Below are 6,141 nucleotides of genomic sequence, written 5' to 3' on the forward strand. Positions count from 1 at the left end.
GTGCCCGCAGCATGATTGTATTTAAAAACTCTTAGGGCTGCAATCCCTTACGGGATTTATGACAACAGCCAGTGAAAGTGCAGAGCGCCAAATTCAAACAAACAGAATCTCATAATTAAATCCTCAAGCATACACAGTATTTCGTTCAGCCACAAAAGTAAGCCATACAGTTACCCGCCAATTGTGGTGAGCACAAAAGTCATAAATAGCATTATAAATCTTCACTTACCTTTGCTGATCTCGTCGGAATGCACTCCCGGACTCCACTTCCCAAGAATATGTTGTTTTGTTCGGAAATGTCCATCATTTTATGTCCATAGCTAAGATGTCACTTTTGTTAGCGTGTTTTGTAAAACAATATCCAAATGCACGAAGCGCGTTCACTAAAAGCAGACGAATGTCAAAAAGTTCGCGTAACAGTCAGTAGAAACATGTCAAACGATGTATTGAATCAATCTTTAGGATGTTTTTAACATAATCTCAATAATATTCCAACCGGAAATTCCATTGTCTTCAGAAGTGCGTACTCAGAGCTCCCTCACATGTGAACGCGCAGAGCGTGGTCAGCTCATGGCAGACCTTACTCATTCCCCTCTCCTTCGGCCCCACTACACAGTAGAAGCATCAACAAAGTTCTAAAGACTGTTTGACAGTTTGGAAGCCGTAGGAAGTGCAAACTGACCCTTCCCACTGTGTATTCGATAGGCGATGAGTTGAAAACCTACAACCTCAGATTTTCCCACTTCTGTTGGATTTTTTTTCTCAGGTTTTTGCCTGCATATGAGCTCTGTTTACTCACAGACATCATTCAAACAGTTTTAGAAACTTCAGAGTGTTTATCTATTCAATATTATAATAATATGCATATATAGCAACTAGGACTGAGGAGCAGGCAGTTTACTCTGGCACTTTTCATCCAGTACTCAATACTGCCCCTGCAGCCATAAGAAGTTAAATAGTTTGGCAATGATGTTTCTGCATTATGATGCATTTACATGACCTACAACATTCTATACGCTTGTTAACTTCATTTACATGACACTACAACATTCTATGAACAGCCATGTTAGCTTTCATTTACATGACCTACAACATTCTATGACAGCCATGTTAACTCTTTCATTTACATGACTGATACAACATTCTATGACAGCCCATGTTAGCTCTTCATTTACATGACTCTACAACATTCTATGACAGCCATGTTATCCTCTTATTTCTGACTTACAACATTCTTGACAGCCATGTTACTCTTCTTTACATGACCTACAACATTCTATGACAGCATGTTAGTCTTCATTTACATAACTCTACAAATTCTTTGACAGCCTGTTACTCTTCATTTACATGACTCTACAACTCTCTATGACAGCCATGTTAGCTCTTCATAGATGCTAACCCAACTCAACATGCTTACATGACTAATAGCTGCTGCAGTAGTGAGGAGGCTGTACAGTATACACAACTCTGATAGATGTAGCTGCTGTAAAAAGATATGACTGTCTTACAGACATAATGTAACTGCTGTAACAATATGTCTGTCTTTTAGACATCATGTAACTGCTGTAAAAGAAACTTCATGACATATGTAACTCTGTAAAAGATATGATCTGTCTAATAGACATAATGTAACCTTAACAAAGATATCTGTCTTATAAGACATAATGTAACCACTATAAAAGATGTCTGTCTTATAGACATAATGTAACTCACTATATTAAAGATATGTCTGTCTTATAGACATAATGTAACTGCTGTAACAAAGATATGACTGTCTATCTTATAGACATAATGTAACTGCTGTAACAAAGATATGACTGTCTATGACATAATGTAACTGTTACAATATATCGCTAACAGATATGTCTATACTAATCTGACAATAAAAGTATCTAGTTACCTGCTACTGTAGTCTATACTAACGGCTACTTAGCTAGCATGATTATCTCATAAACACTATAAAGGCACCACATGACCTTTATCCCCTGACAGACAGCATGTCATAGACACCATGTACTGGTAATCCTCACTTGTTACGCAGCACAAATACAGCTAAACATGGTGCAACTTGGAACTTGTCTTGATACTTCTAGGAGAACTCACAAACTATCTGTTCTCTTCTTCACCACAACTCACTATTGATGTGCAGTTGAATAATGATTAGTTATTTTGAACAACCACTTTTACTGACTCGAGAGTCATGATTTTTTTTTTTGGACTCGTTTATTTTGTCGTTTGTTTGCCCTGCTAGTACTGGCCGCAATGAGTCCTACAGCAGGATTATACCACCTTCCTCCGGTCAAGACGGACGTCCTCCGACCCCACCAACTGTCTGTCATCATGTCCTCAGGGAAATAAATCATGAGCATAGAGAAGAAACAGACATGTTTAGAACTGATCAATTGATCTCATGGTGCAGAAATGAAGGCAAATCATTGATTATTGAATGGTATGATGGATCTACCTTAGTAGAACCAAAACACAGCCTCTGCTCTACAACCACAGGAGAATGAATCGTTTAGGGCTGCAGTTCACGAACACATTGTGCTTATCACCCTCACGGCAGTCAAGCAATGCATTCCGCAATGAGTCGTTCTCAATCTAGTCGTAACGCAGTCGTTACTGTCAGAGTCGTTTAATCTATCCAGTAGTTCGCACGTCTTACAAGTCCTAGTCGTTCGTCCACACAACTAACCATCTGTCAGTAATGTTAATCATTCAATAGATGTTTTATAAAGATTTTTTATTTGTATGTTTAGCAATCAATAAACATATATGTTTTAACCTTTGCATGTCTCAGTCACACAGCTCTAATAAGCCCGTTATGGTGAACAACATGTGAATGAGAGGCTTGTAGAATCATTACTTTTTGTTCAGTTCATCATTCGCCGTAGGGGGTCCTTCATGCTCTGGCATTACTGACTCAAATGAACAAAATGAGTCGAACATTTGTTCTTTTACTGAACGAGTCTGAAAGTCCGAGTCAGTAAAAAGAGCCAAACTTTCCATCACTGCAACTCACTGGCTGGAGCGGGACTTACAACTAACAGGTGGAAGAGAATGTCTCTGTTGGGTAGAAAGTTAGGGGTGATTGACTGATGAGCTGTCAGGCATTCTAAATAAAGGGACAAACTAGAGGTGATAGAGAAATACTAAATCTGAATGTGTGGCTGTTTTAACAATCCTATCCAATATAGTGCACTATTCTTTTTTTACAATTCAATACCAGAAATAGTGCACTATATAGGGAATAGGGTGCCATTTGGGATTCAGAATAGCACTACTCTTATCAGGCACTCTGTGTTTCTGTTCATAGCACTGCAGCCGCTGGCTACTTCTAAAGGTTTAGTGGTTGTGTTATACCGCCGTGTTCTGTATGATGTTGATAAGCCTCCTGATAATATCCACCACTCTAGATTCCTCTGGATAAAATTTAAATGACTACAATGTAAATGTAGTCCAAGTCAATGTAGTCAATGTAATATCTAATCCAAAGCTGTGCATCTCCAAGTCAATGTGTGTGTGTGTGTGTGTGTGTGTGTGTGTGTGTGTATAGAGTACATGTTTAAAGTGTGTATAAACATGTTCACATTCTACTGACGTTAATGTGTGTGTGACCCGCTACACAGGCTTTATGGTGAACGATGAGCTCCTCCAGCGGCTGGCCAACGGCAGGGCGGCTCCATCCGTCCCTAGTGATCCCCCGCCCCACAGATACTCAGCCCCCCTGGACTACCACTCCCCTCCTGCTGAGGTAGAGGGCTGGCTGAGAGGAAGGGCTTCACTGGCCGTAGTGGTGTAGTGGAGCTAGTTCAGTCTACTGCAGTATACTTGATATACACATATTTCTGTCACAGTCTATCCTTTCTAGCATGGCCATAATGAAGACCACCTTACTTACTCTCTCCCTACTCTCTATTCAGGACAGTAACCTTTCTGACCACTTACTCTCGCCTATCTCTCTCTCTATTCAGGACAGTAACACTTCTGACCACTCTTACTCTCCCCCTATCTCTCATCTCTATTCAGGACAGTAACACTGCTGGGGAGACTCCCTGGTGCTGAGCTCTTTGCCCTGAGTAAAGAGACCTGCGTATGTTTTCACCAGAGGAGGGTGCCAGAGTGTACAGCCAGATGATGGTGCAGAGCTTTACTGGAGGTACAAGCAACCCTATGACTGGCAACACCATTGACTGACAACCCCATTGACTTGACAACCCCCATTGACTGACAACCCCATTGACTGGCAACCCTATTGACTGACAACCCCATTGACTGGCAGCCTCAGTCACTGGCAGCCCCATTGACTGCAGCCTCAGTCACTGGCAGCCCCATTGACTGGCAACCCATTCTCACCCAATTCTCATCACAACCTCTTATTCGATGTTGTACAAAACAATCCACTTCCTCACGTACTCTCTTATTCTCTCTTTCCCTCTTCTCCCTCTCTTCTGGTTGACACAACTCCACATTAATAGATCCTTGTTCCCATCCTTCTCTTTGGTGACACAACTCACATTATAGATCCTTGCTTCCATCCTTCTTCTGGTTGCAAACTCACATTTAGACCTGTTCCATCCTTCTCTGCGTTGACACAACTCTCCACCTTATAGATCCTTGGTTCCCATCCTTCTCTCTGGTTGACACAAACTACTCACATTATAGCCTTTGTTCCCATCGCTTGTTTCTCTCCTCCTCTTCTGCTCTCTTTCTCTCCTCTCTTCCCTCCGTCCTTCTCTCCCCTCCTCTTCTCCTCTCCCTCTCCTCCTGCTCTCTCGCTCTCTCTCCCTCTCCCGTCCACTCTCTTCTTCCTCTCTCTCCTCTTTCCCTCCCTCCTTCTCTCCTCTCTCTCCTCTTCCCTCCCTCCCTCCCTTCTCTCTCTCTCTTCTTCCCTCCCTCCCTCCGCTCCCTCCCATCTCCCTCCCTCTACTTCTAGTGATGGACTGGTGTTAGATGTGTAACACATTAATCTCATACAATATATTGTTGGATTGAAAATGTCAAGTTATGTTAAAAGGTCTATACTTCCTGTTTTATTTAATGAAGGGAGTGAAGTGAGTCATTTTCCATTTTGAAATCTAACCAATATATTGTAGAACCTTAATCCAACACCTAGAGACTTCCTCAAGAGGTTCAGACCTCTTGGTGTAATGGTTAGGGTGTTAGCTTGACAGTCACTGGACCAGGGTTTGAGTCCTGGTTAGGTCTACCCCTGAATTTGCTACACTGTGGCCAGGACTACATGTCAGAAGGGGGATGACTCAAGGAAGGCACCTCCATCGGAGAGGTGTGTACACATGAGGTACTTGGTAAAGAGAAGCGTGGGGATACACTCTCCAGAAGGAAGGGGGTAATGACCGTTACCTCTTGACGAGGTTGCTAGGTGTTGGCTGGACTTGGGTTGGAGTCCCAGTCTGGGCTACCCCCTGATTTCACTACAATATCACAGCACATACTTTCTCACTGGAAGTGAGAGTAGTTCACTCACATTTTAAAATCTGACCAACCAGTAGTGACTTGACCTTTCATTACTGTGCTTTTCTACAGACAAGAGKCTAACGTTAGCAAATAACTCTACTAGCTCCTTAACGTCAGCAAAGTAACTACTAGCTCCCCAACGTCAGCAAAGTAACTACTAGCTCCCTAACGTCAGCAAAGTAACTACTAGCTCCTTAACGTTAGTAAAGTAACTAYTAGCTCCCTAACGTTAGCAAAGTAACTACTAGCTCCTTAACGTTAGTAAAGTAACTACTAGCTCCCTAACGTTAGCAAAGTAACTACTAGCTCCCTAACGTTAGCAAAGTTAACTACTAGGCTCCTAACGTTAGCAAAAGTACACCTAGCTCACTGCAGCCCTCACACTCCCAACCGTTAGCAAAGTAACTACTAGCTTCCCAACGTTAGCAAGTAACTACTAGCTCCCAACGTTAGCAAAGTAACTACTCAGCTCCTTAAACAAGACTGCATTTTTCCTTCCTTTTCTTTCTCGCGTCTCCTCTCTCATTTCTATTAAGGATTGTCCGCAAATCTACAGAGCTGTAGAGACCACTGATGGAGGAAACAGAAAAAGGAAAGAACGGACTTCCAGCTGGAGAAGCAGGAGGCTTGACCAGACCAAGCTACACACATGTATATCACTGT

The sequence above is a fragment of the Salvelinus sp. IW2-2015 genome, unplaced genomic scaffold (genome assembly GCF_002910315.2).
Source record: "Salvelinus sp. IW2-2015 unplaced genomic scaffold, ASM291031v2 Un_scaffold16299, whole genome shotgun sequence".
NCBI classification, from domain to species: domain Eukaryota; kingdom Metazoa; phylum Chordata; class Actinopteri; order Salmoniformes; family Salmonidae; genus Salvelinus; species Salvelinus sp. IW2-2015.